Raw genomic sequence first — 13,239 nt, forward strand, 5'->3', positions numbered from 1 at the left:
AGGCAGGTGGGTTTCAGGCTCTGAGGAGTAAATGCTTTAGCTCCAGCAGCGTTGGCAGAGGAACCAGCGGGGAAATCCAGCCCCCAGGGTACATGCAAGAGTGTGGTGACCTTGCTGCTGGAGGGGCACAGGGTCATTGCCAGTGGCATGTGCTTTGACGCCCAGCAGCAGTGGCAGTAGCAGGGAAAGCCTATCTTCAGGGTGCATGCAAGAGTGTGATGGTCCTGCTGCTCGAGGGGGATGGGGTCATTGTCAGTGGCAGCAGCCATATGCAGGTGGATTTCAGGCTCTGAGGAGCATTCACTTTGGCTCTCTTTGTCCTGAAGGCAGCCTCTCCAGGGCACTGCACTGCCCATTCCTGGGGTGCACGATGCTGTGTATTCTAGAGTGCTGGGGACCCTACTGCTTTGCTGGGTCCAACTGATGTCACACTGCTAAAGCCCTCCAGGTAGATGCAGGGGCTGTCACTGGGCTCCAGGGTGTGGACATGCAGGGGATATTAGGTCCCCAGGCACGATTCAATCTGGTCAGGGCTGGCTTCTCCATATGGCACCTTGCTATAGCTGATTAGGTCTTCAGGGTATATGGGACCCAGGTTGAGTTTTCTCTCTGGAGCAATGCAGTGGGAATGTGGACCACTGGGGATCTCTCTTGCCCTTTCCTTGCACCAGGGAGCCTCTCTAGGCTCCCAGCCAGTTGCAGCTGAGCCACCTACCTCACTTCCCTCTCTTTCCATGCCTCGGGGGTTTCTTGTCCCTTCTCTGTCAAATTCCAGTGTTCTCTCTTAAGTGCTTTATTCAAAGTGTGATTATTGTGATTATCTATTCACTATTTTGGTTATTCTTTGTGGAGAAGGTGAATGCTGGATGCCTCTAGTCAGCCTAGTCTTGAAGCCTTCCAATCTTTTAATTTGATTTTTCCTATTCATCAGTTATTTACTGGGCTAGGTATGGTGTTACATAAAGAAGAAACAACAGTGAACAAGAAGACATTGTGCCTGTTTTTTTTTTTTTTTTTGAGACGGAGTCTCGCTCTGCCGCCCAGGCTGGAGTGCAGTGGCCGGATCTCAGCTCGCTGCAAGCTCCGCCTCCCGGGTTTACGCCGTTCTCCTGCCTCAGCCTCCGAGTATCTGGGACTACAGGCGCCCGCCACCGCGCGCGGCTAGTTTTTTGTATTTTTTAGTAGAGACGGGGTTTCATCGTGTTAGCCCGGATGGTCTCGATCTCCTGACCTCGTGATCCGCCCGTCTCGGCCTCCCAAAGTGCTGGGATTACAGGCTTGAGCCACCGCGCCCGGCCCATTGTGCCTGTTTTAAGGAGCTCATGGTAAATGAATAAATCATGACTGCACAGATCGTGCTGTGAGAGAGGTAAAAAATCCAGGGTACCGTGAGAGCATGGAGAAGCACAGTCTTGGTGGTCAAGAAGAGCTCTTCTTTCAACAGCTTCTTTGAAGCTGGTGTCTGACAGATGAGAAGGAGTTTGCCAGAGAACAGAGGTAGAAGTGTTGGCTTTATTTCAAGCCAATAAAATAACAAAGGTCAGAGGTTGGAGCAGTGGTGATGTCAGAGGCATCTAAACCAGAGCAACTCCATCTTGAATAGGAGCTGAGTACAATAAGGCTGAAACCTAGTGGGCTGCATTTCTAGACAGTTAAGGCATTCTCTCTCAGTCACAGGATGAGACAGAAGGTCGGCACAAGATACAGGTCGTAGTGACCTTGCTGATAAAACAGTTTGCAGTAAAGAAGCCAGCTAAATCCCACCAAAACCAAGATGACCACAAGAGTGACATCTGGCCATCCTCACTGCTGCATTCCCGCCAGTGCCATAACAGTATACAAATGCCATGGCAGCTTCAGGAAGTTACCCTACATGGTCTAAAAAGGGGAGGCATGAATAACCCACCCCTTGTTTAGCATATAATCAAGAAATCACCATACAAATGGGCAACCAGCAGCCCTTGAGGCTGTTCTGTCTATGGAGTAGCCATTCTTTTATTCCTTCACTTTCCTAATAAACTTGCTTTTGCTTTACTCTGTGGACTCACCCTGAATTCTTTCTTGTGTAAGATCCAGGAACCCTCTCTTGGGGTCTGGATTGAGACCCCTTTTCTGTAACAGTGAGGACAACTAGATGTGGAGTGGTAGAGAGAGAGAGAAGAACATGTGATTTAAATTTTGGACATGTTGAATTTGAGATGTTTTTGGAATATCCAAGTAGAGATGCCCAGGAAAAGTTGGAAATTCATGTCCAGGGAAAGAAATAGATTAGGATTAAACATGCAGGTCGGAAGGGTCATGACCGCTCGGCCCTGTGAGCACTGAGTTGAAGTGAGCAGCCAGGGTGAGGTATATAGACTGGGATGAAGAAGATCCCGAAGGACCCCAACATTTAAGAGATGGAGAGAAGAAGCAAAGTCCTCAAAGGAGACTAGGAAAGAAGATCAGAGGTGGAAGGGAGATAGTAAGAGAGAGTGGCACCTTGTTAGTTTTTCACTTGGGGGAATAGGTACTGCACCGTTACAGTAAAGACCTTCAGACTGACCAGCCTGAGAGATGTATACAAACAGTGTGCATCAACAAACAGGTCAAGAGTCAGGCAGATCTGGTGTGAGACAGCACTTGCCACAGACACAGCAGTTCTATTACCCAGATCCAGTCTGAGGACTGTTAGTTTGAGAACCCTAAACTCAACAAGTTCTTTCATTTTTCTGACGAGGAAATTGACAACCAGAATAGTTCAGTGAATAACTTGATGACTGACTAACTTTAGTAATTGTCAAAGCACAGGGAAAACATATCCCAGTCCAAGGCACTTTCCCATATACCCTACTGCTTCGGTACCAAGCAGATCTCTGTAACCCACGGATTCTCTGTTAGATTTTTGGCATTTTAGGGGAGTACGAGATGCTCATTTATCCTTAAGAATAAGGTTAATCCCTTGCTTCTCTTTTCTTGGTTCTCTATCCTTGGTTGCCATTTTTACTTCTCCTATTTCCCTTTAGTTGATTTCCTTTTTCTGCTTCCTTATTTTCACTTCTCTTTCTTACTTCTATCATCTCATTTTCTTGTTTACTTTCCTCATTTCCTTTTCTTGCTTCTGTTTCAAGCTTCTCTCTCACACTTCTCTATTTTGCTTTTCTTTAACTTTTTTCTTACTTACCTTTCTTTTTCTTCAGTTCCTCTTCTTTCTTCCATATTACAGTTCTTTTTGTTGCTTCTTTTTCTTACTTCCTTCTTTTCTTCCCTTTTCTTGATTTTCTTTTTAATTTCCTACTTTGATTTTTTTTCTGATTTCCAGTTTTCTCTTTCTTTTCCTTTCTTTTTCACTTCTTGCTTCTCTTTTTCCTTCCCTTTCTTGCTCTTTTCTCATTTCTTTTTAGCTTTTTTTCCCCTCATTTCTCTTTTTAGCTTTTTTTCCCTCATTTCTCTTTTCTTGCTTTCATTTTTTACTTCCTTATTCTTGCTTCCCTGTCTTATTCCTCTATTTTGCTCCCTCTTTTTGATTTGCTTTTTCTGCTTTCCTTTTCTTCCACACTTTCTCTTTCTTCCCTTTCCTTGCCTGCTTTTTTCTTTTCCTTTCCTGATGCTACCTTTTCCTGTCTTTGTTCTCCATTTTGCTTTTCTTTCTTGCTTCCTATTCCTCACTTCCCTTTCTCATGCCCTTTCTGTCTCTCTCTCTCTCTTTTTTTTCTTGCTTTCATATTTTACCCCCACATTCTTGTTTCCCTTTTTTCACTCCTCTTTCTTATGTCTCTATTTTACTTACACATTTGCTTCCCCCTTTTCATACCCTTTTCTTCCTTTACTACCTTTCTCTTGCTTTCCTTTTCCACTTTCCTATTTTGTGTTCTTTTATTCTCTTTTTTCTTTTTTGCTTCTCTTTTCCTTTTCCTGTTCCTTCTTTCATGCTTCCCTTTTTATTAGTCTATTTTCTTGTTTCTTGCTTTCCTTTTCTTACTTCTGTTGTTGACTTCCTTTGTCTATTTCCTCTTTTTTGCCCCCCTTTCCTATTTCCCGATTCGAGTTTCCTTCTCGCTTGCAGTTTTTACTTCCCCTTCCTCACTTCTCTTTCCTCATTTCCCCTTCTTCATTTCTGTTTTTCAGTTCCCATTCTCACTTCTCCTCTTTTTAGATTCCTTTGCACATTTCCCCTTTCTTATTCCCTTTCTTGGCTTCCCAATTCTCACTTCCTTTTTCTTGCTTCTTATTTTGTTTCACTCTTTTTGCTTCTCTTCCTCACTTTCTTTATCTTTTTCCATGTTCTCAGTTCCCATTCTCACTTCTTTTTTACTATTCTTTCTAGATTTCCCTTTCTCCCTTTTCTTACTCTCTTTCCCGCCACCCCCCCTGCCATTTTTGCCTCCTTTTTCTTACTTTTGATTCTTTCCTACTTTGTTCCCTCCTCTTGCTTCTCTCTCTTTTCCTCAACCTTCTGGTTTTCCTTTTCCCTTTCCTTTACTTTCCTATATTTCTCACTTTTTCTTGCTTTCCTTTTGCATTCTCATTTTTCATTTCCATTTTCTTGCATCTCTTTTCTCATAACTCTTTTCTTTCTTTGTCTTCGACATAGGACCATATTATATTTCTTAGTCTGGCCTCAAATCCCTGTACTCAAGCAATCCTCCTGCCCCAGCCTCCCGAGTAGCTGGGACCACAGGCATGCACCACACTCAACTGCATCCCTTGCCTTGCTTCCTATTCTTACTTCCCTGTTCTTGTTTCATTTTTCTCACTTCCTTTTTCTTACTTCTTATTCTTCTATTCCTGTTTTCCTTCCCTCTTCTTGCCTTTTTCCCCTCTCTCCCCTTTTCTCACCTCACTTTTGCTATTTCTCTTTCTTATTTATTTCTTCCCATAGTTTCACTTTCCTTTCTTTCTTCCCTTTCTGCTTCCCTTTCCTGCTTCCCTTTCTTCTCTTTTATGCTTCCCTCTTTTACTTGTCTATTTTAATCACTTTTTCTTCCTCTTTTTTCACACATTTTTCGCATTCCTTTTTCCTCTTCCCTTTATTTGCTTTTCTTTCATTTCTCCTTTCTTCCCCTGCTTGTTGCCTTTTCTTCTCTTCCATAGCTTCCTGTATGCTTCCCCTTTCCTGTTTCTTTCTCTCTTCCCATCTTCACTTTCCTTTCCAACTACCTTTTCGTGATTCTTTTTTCTTCCTTTCCCATTTCTCTCTTTTTCTGCTCTTTTTTTTTTTTTGCTTCCCTTTACTCACTTCCTTTGCTCAGTTTCATTTCTTTCTTCCCTTTTCCTGCTTCCGTGTTTTGCTTCTGTTTGCTCACTTGCATATTTTGCTTCTCTTTTCTTGCTTCCCTTTTCTTCCTTATTTTTCTTCCATGTTTGGCTTCCCTTTCCTGATTCCCTTATGTTGCATTTTTCTTTTTTCCTTTCCCTTTCTCTCTTTTTCTTCCCTTCTCTTACATTTGTTATTTTTCTTTCCTTTCTCCCCACTCCTCATCTCTCTCTGTCTTTCCTCCGCCTCTGCTGCCACCGCCTCTTCTTCATCATCTTTGTCTTCCCCAGTAGATAAGCTTTGATCACTGTGGAGTTTGGAATGGAGTTCCTAAAGAGCATCTGCTTTCCAGTACGTGAGACCTGCACTCAAACCCTGCATCACCACCTCTTGACGGTGTGGAACCTAGCAGATTACTCCATCTCTCTGAGCTCCAATCTCTTCATCTTAGGCAGTCTACTTGATAGCTAAGTTATGCTTTCTTTTTATTCTGGATCAAATTGACTTGAACCCCATCCACTGTGCATGGGGTGGGTGGGTGGGACCCACATCTCTCTAGATTGTAGGTGAGAGGGTTGCTTTGTCTTTCCCCAGTGGCCTTTAAGTACCTGTGTTGGCCACAGAGTTGAAGAAATGACTTTTTTTTTTTTTTTTTTTTGACAGAGTCTCACTCTGTTGCCCAGGCTAGTGCAATCTCGGCTCACTGCAACCTCTGCCTCCCGTGTTCAAGAGATTCTCCTACTTCAGCCTCCCTAGTAGCTGGGACTATAGGTTCCCGCCACCACAGCCAGCTAATTTTTGTATTTTTAGTACAGACGGGGTTTCCCCATGTTGGCCAGGCTGATCTCGAACTCCTGACCTCAGGTGATCCACCTGCCTCAGCTTCCCAAAGTGCTGGGATTATAGGAGCGAGCCACCGCGCCCGGCAAGAAATGGGTCTTTTTACAGTCCTGTGCTTTCTGTCTATTCTGAGCTGCAGCATTTCACATATAAAATGCCAGCACTTTCCTGCTTTCCTACTGAAAATGTCTCTTGCACAGTGTTTCTGTAGCCGACTATTTGGATGGGTTGGGGCCAACGAGGGCTTTCAGATCTCCATGTTGCTGTGTGAATTTCATCTCTCTCTAAAGTAAAGGTGACAAACTTGTAGCCAACAGGCTAAATCTGGCCGGAAAACAAAGGCAGCCCACAGATACATTGTATTTAGCTGGCACAGTGTTGTACAAAAACTTTTGAATTTGTCGTCAGCATTTGAAAAATCAGAAGACTTCATATAAGAGTCAGCTTTCTGGCTGCTCTTGAACAGTGGAAGAAGAGGTGATGCTGGGTTTGCATTTCTTCATGATTCCGTACAGCTGAGTATCATTCGCTCCCTTAGAAGAGCCTCCCATCCAGCTCGGCCCACTCCACTGGCTCCTTTGCTCTGTATTACCTTCCTGGTCCCTTGTCCCCAGAGGCCTTGGGGGAAGAGAAAACCTTCTGTTTAATAACGCTTCTCCAAAACATCTTGCGTGTGATCAAAATCCTCTAAGAGTCACTAAGCACTTTCTTTCTGGCACATACTCTCCTCAAAGCACTGAACACAGGCCAATCTTCTTACATACAGGGGAGCAGGGAGGGAAAGAGTTTATCAGGAGAAAAAATTACTAGAAAGACTTTTATCCTGATTTTTTTCTTGAAATAAACTGGTCTATAAAGTCAGCCGCCCTGGAGCAGAGAGCCCGGTACAGGTTGTAGAGGAGGATCTGCAAGGACGGAGGGAAGGCAGGTAGCATAATAGCTCTCGTGCTGTGCTCCCAGAAGAATCCCTTTCTTATTAAGCAGAATTGAGGTTGGCAACCATCAAAGGGAACTGTTGGGATGCTGGAAGGGCTTCTCCCATTGTAGGTAGCAGGCAGTCGGGAGACAGTTAAGTAATCCAAAGTCAGAAAACATAGCCAGAAGGCTGCTCAAAGTCTATGGAAACAACAAATTTGGGGGGCAGTCTATAGAAACTGAGGGACAAGAATGAAGAAGGTGACCAAGAGCCTGCAAGCCACTGCAGCACGGGGCTTACAGGACAGGGCCCTGCATGGGCTTCTCTGGCCACCAACCTGCCCAGGAGCTGACGGCCAGCTGGCTTTGGCCTGGTACCTCCCCATCCTCAGTCAGCCTGAGGTTTTCTGTTGTGCTGCATCTGGAAGGTGAAGCTGTGAACATAAAGGCAGGACTGGCAGATGTGCTTCTGATTGGGAATTTGTTGAGAAAAAAGCATTTTTCTATGTGTGGAGAGGGTGGCAGGGATTCACCCAAAGGGCCCTCCCAGTTTGGTCCTTTCAATCTACTGCCCCAACCATCTTGGCACTGAAGTCACTTTTTTCTGTCAATGACATCATCAGAGACCTATGCCCCTTTCCTCTTCTCAAGGCAGAATTAACTGTTCCTATGTCTCTGATGCCTTTGCTGTAGGTGTATTCTCATGTGAAGGCACTTTTCACATTGCAGTACATCTGGATGTTAATGGGTCTGCTTTCTGCCTTGTACATTTGCACATTTCATGCACACACAGTTATGCTTGTACTTTCATTAAGGGCTTGGTTCATTTTTATATTCCCATCCATAGTGCCTGGGACCTGGTAAGACGTTGGGAAATATTTGATGGATGAAAAAGACACTGAACAAGAATCGACCCCACAGGATCACCTCTCTCTCTGTGTACCGTTTTCTAGGTCATAGCTGTCACCTCCCTTTCTCAGAAGCTTTTCTATATGCTTCATTGCTTTTTCAAGGTCTTGCAAGGTGACTAGCTAAATAATTTGATATTCCAACCCATGGCAATGCAATAGTTCCAACAATTGGATCATATATTTCTCCATACTGGCAATTTTGCAGACATGTCTTTATTTTCTAATAGGGAAGTCAATCCAATGCAATGAAAATCCCATGTACCCTCTTCAGCAACATCCAATTGTTGAGCAGTGTTTCTGGTCAAGTTGTCTCTTAAATGCCATGCCATGATCAGCCACCTATATTGTCTTATTATGGTGCGTCTTTGATTTTACTCTTCTCCAATCTGATTGTCCACCTTCCCTTTTCTGCCACCTTTCTTATCCCTGCAATATTTCCCAAACCATGGTAGGGGCCTGGGACATGGTAGTTTTGTGTTGAACTTCTCTTGTTGTGTCTTGGTGAATGGGGCTGGTGTTCCCCCACTTCCTGAAGATGTTGGATACAATCTTCTGGTATCTCTGATGATGCTGTGGGAGATGATGTGTATATTTGTGCATGCGTATCAGGCCTGAGCTCCCCTTGTTTTAAAACTTTGAATGTGACCAAAGGAGTGGGTTCAGCATATAGAGAAAAAATTAAAGTGATACTTTTTTTTTTTTTTTCCTAAAATGGTGTCAACCTCATGTCCATTTGAATCAAGTTCATTTTGCAGATGTTTGCATCCACCCAGTTAGCCAGCATTCTACCACCTGGCAGCTGACAATTCAAAATTTGCTGATGCAAAGATTGCTTATGGGCACAGACATTTAATCCACTCACTCTGTCTAACCAGTAGCTCCTTTGCCCGTGTCAAATCCCCCGCAGGAGCTATCAACCCTACGTGCGCTAGGTTTTGACAAGCCATTTTTGCTCATATACAATTAAATTATTTCACAAGGAAAGGAAAGGAGCTAGGGAGGAGAATGTGAAAGGCTCCAGGAAAGGGGAAAAGAAGGTCACAGCAGTGGTGTTCCTTTCCTGAACGCTACAGGAATCCCTATAAGTTTGCTGGTTTAGGGAAAAGACTCTGATATATCCGATCATTTTCCTCAATTGCTTTGTTCAAAGACCACAAGCCTAAAGGTTTGAACCAAAAGAGGAGCAATAAAGTCAGGCCTCAGGAAAACTCTTAGGTAGTTGAAATACCATAGACGTCCCTCCTCCGGTTCTCATAGCAGTTTCTTTGCTGAAGTGCCTAGCATGTTTATTTACTGTTTAAGTTATCAGTATATCCGCTGAACTCTAGGTTTCTGGATGGTAGTGATTCAGTTTTATTTATCAGAATGATTGTGCCTGCTATGGAGCAAGTGCTCAAAATCCTGAGTTCTGAGTACAGTGAGGAAATGTGTAGGTCAGAGCACTGACATACCACCAGCATTTAAAGATGCTCCTTGAATACAAAGGAGAGGGTGGTGAAGGACACAGTGACAGCGCATTGGAGAGAAACACTACAAGCGAGAGGGGTCTGGGCTGCCTAGAATGGCTGAGGCCAATAGGCTTTGGCAGGCCATGCTGGGCTGCTGTCTGGTTTTAGCTACTTGTTGAACATGGAAGGACACAGTAAGGCAGGCTGGAACCCTAATTTAAGCCAAGAGCACCACTTTGGTGCACAGAACACAATCAGGATGTCCAAGAACACCACTCAAGGCAAATCACCACTGACCTGTGTGGAATCAGCATGCATTCTGTGGCTTTGATAGCAAATGAGATGGGATTGACCTGTGTTGTGGCTCTCAAATAAGCAGAGGTGAGGGAGGGCAAATCAGAGCTTCGAGTTCTTTCTACTTGGCATTTGGAAGTCACATTGGATCCCTTGGGTCTGACAAAGGCCTCAGTGATATAGTTGGGATGTGTGTCCACACTCAAATCTCAGGTTGAATTTGTTTTTTTTTTTGTTTTATTTTTTTTATTTATTTTTATTTTTTATTATTATTATTATACTTTAAGTTCTAGGGTACATGTGCATAATGTGCAGGTTTGTTACATAGGTATACTTGTGCCATGTTGCTGTGCTGCACCCATCAACTCGTCAGAATTTGTAATTACCAGTGTTGGAGGTGGGGCCTGGTGAGAGGGGATTGCATCCTGCAGGTGGATTTCTCATGAATGGTTTAGTACCATCACCTTGGTGCTTTTCTCATGGTAGTGAGTGAGTTCTTGTGAGATCTGGTCGTTTGAAAGTGTGTAGCACCTCCTTGTTCCTGTTTTCACCGTGTGGAGTGCTTGCTCCTGCTTTGCCTTCTGCCATGAGTTAAAGCTCCCTGAGGCCTCCCCAGAAGATGCCACCGTCCTTCTGCACAGCCTGCATAACGCTGAGCCAATTAAACCTCTTTTATTATAAGTGGTTGAGACTTAAAAGTCTCATAATGCTTGAGACTTATAAGTCTCAAGTATTTCTTTGTAGCGGTGTGAGAACTGACAAATACACTCAGGATCTCCAAGAATCATGGTAAATGCTGGTCTTTAGGGAGGGAGCACTTTGACTTCCTATTGACAAGAATAGGTTGACACTCCATTGATTAACAAAAAAAGAAAAAAAGAACCTTTTTTGTCCCCAAGTTGATGAGGCTATATGTAAAATTTCATATATAAAATCTGAAGTGTCTATGGAACATCACGGTGGAGATTGCAGAGGCGGATAGAAATATTGACCTAAAATATAAGGAGAAGTTGAGAATGAACATAAAACTCTGAAAATCATTAGCATAAAGATAAGTCTTATTTATATATTCCGGTAAAGTAGGGGAGAAATTATTTGTTGAATGAACAAATTGATGAATAAGTGAATGAGTGGAGTTCTTACCATGAAGTAGTATAATTAATTTTTAAACACAAATATCCTGGGACTTTCACATCCAGATGAGCTTTCTCTACTTCAAAGTAATCAACTTGGATTTATTCCCATAATATATTTATTGCCCAGGGCAGTTTCAAGCTCCTGTAGGAATTAGTTGCGTTCAGAGCACATGTTTCTACTAATCTTCAGTGATGGTGACTTTTCATCTGTTAAGGAAGAATGTGATTTCTGTAAACAATCAAAAGTAGTTCAAGGCCACATTTGGTGAATGATTTGAGGAATATGAGCGATAACCATTTTGGTCACTATCAGTTTTAAATTCTAAAGAAACAGAATTTAATTTTTAGTTCTGAAGTCAGTTTTAAAATAGCAGCACTGAAATGTTCAAACCTCAGGCCATAGCCTCCCATGGTGATAACTTCGAAGTTGACATTGTATGAATTCTAGTGGAAAAACCTGAAACAAAGGACATGTATTTATAGACAGAGCACATATATCATGTATATATTTTTAAATATAAAGTTTGGGTGTTCAGTGTTGGCTGAGCCCATGCAGCCTCAATTACTTGTTCATCCCTATTTGCTTTCTCCCTCCGCCCCACTCCCGTTCTGCTTAGTGTTCCTCGGGTCATAACAGCCGCCATGTTTAAAGCTCTCTTGGAGTAGAGCTTAGTACTGATAACAATAGAAAAGATTCTGAGAACAGTAAATGGCAGGGGAGGTGGGCGGTACCTTACTGTACTTTGATTCTTTCACTGTTTGTCACTTTGTCTGACCCCTGAGCAGATCTGACTGAGATAAACTAAGTCTTTGGTTGGATGGGTTCTGTGGCATTCAAGTTTTATTAAGACGACTTGACTTCAGTATTGAGGGGAGTGGTCGAAAGAAACCAGCGTGAGTGGTAAACTCAGGAGACCTAGAAGCTAGTTCTGCCAATATTAATAATTATATTGCTACTATTACTACTACTGATGCTGCTCCTGTTACCACTACTTCTGCTCTTTAGATTGGCAGTATTTTGTACTTTACAAATCTTTTTAACATACTTTGTCTCATTCTTCACAATGGCTCCATGAAATAGGAAGATATCAACTGAGCCATTTTCAGGTAGGTGAAGTGAGCACACTAAGCTTTCAAGTACTCATTCAAGAATGACAAGGCAAGTCACTTTGACTCTTGGGACTAGACTCCCTAAGATACACTTACGCTGTAAATTTTGTGCCCCTCTCTTTTAATAGAGTATAATATATTAGGCATCAGAGTGCAGTTTTGCATTTCATGAGGTCCCCAAAAACAGGTGATCATGGGGAATCACTCCTCATGGTAAGAGTTAGAATATGTGAAACAAGCAAGTGCAAGTTACATTAAAATTAAATAGTTAAGGAAAAGGTAAAGTCAAAAAGTGCTTATTGTGAGCCCATTTCCGTCTTAATATTCCCTCCAGGCGGGGTAGAACCACTGCGCTTCTCTGCGAAGTTGCTATGGAAACCGATTGCGCTCTTCTCCCTCTGCAATAGTATTTTTCTCAGGCACTCTCTATCTCTGAAAAATCTTAGCAGTGAAACAGACATCAAACCCCAGGGGATTAAAAAATAGGATTTGTGTTTCTTCTCCCCACCTTCACCCTCCTCCTTTCAAAGGCATGACTATTGACAAATTGGTGGCTCATGAATTCTCCCTACAATGATCCTTTTTCTATGCAGAAGGATGCTGACAGAGGGACTGCTGCGCTGATGGAGGGAGGCCTGTGATTGCCAGGCCGCAGGGCTCCTGCAGATGACAGTCCCACCTGCCGTGGGCACAGGTGCTCTGTCCTGGTTTGAAGGATGAGAGCCACTCATTGCACTTAGAGGAACATGAGAAACATAGAATTATTGCTCATCAACATCAAAACAGTCGAGCAGGTGACAGCAATGGGGATGAAGAAGAGGCTTGTTTTATTTTTTGGATTCTGAATTCGCTGAACAAATGGGAGTTAGGGAAACGTGGGGAGAATCTGGAAACACTGGGTTCAGGAGTTTCTTAATCTTGCAGGCGATTTTTTATGATGGTCTGATGAGAATACTGATCAGGCCACATTAAGTCTATCCCCCACTATAGGCAAATGAGATATTCTACACAAGTGTCCTTGTTACCGCTGTTATAGTGCTGCCTACGAGTGGCCTCTCCAGCATGGTGCTTTCAGGACAGCTGGGCTTCTTGCCTGTTGGCCGGCTTCCCTCATAGTGAGTATCCCGAGAGAAGTAGGCAGAAGCTGCATGGCCTTTGATGTGCCAGCCTCACAGACATATGGCATCACCTCCACGAGACTTTGTTCAAGTAATTGTAAGCCCACAAAGACACAAGGAGAGGGACATATAGGCGCACCCTTTGATGAGAGGGCTGTTAAAGAATTTGTCACCATTTAAAACATCTTCAAAGTAAGTGAGTTTTCTGGAAATCTGTAGCAGATTTTTTTG

Source organism: Macaca thibetana, chromosome 12 (genome assembly GCF_024542745.1).
Source record: "Macaca thibetana thibetana isolate TM-01 chromosome 12, ASM2454274v1, whole genome shotgun sequence".
Lineage (NCBI taxonomy): Eukaryota > Metazoa > Chordata > Mammalia > Primates > Cercopithecidae > Macaca > Macaca thibetana.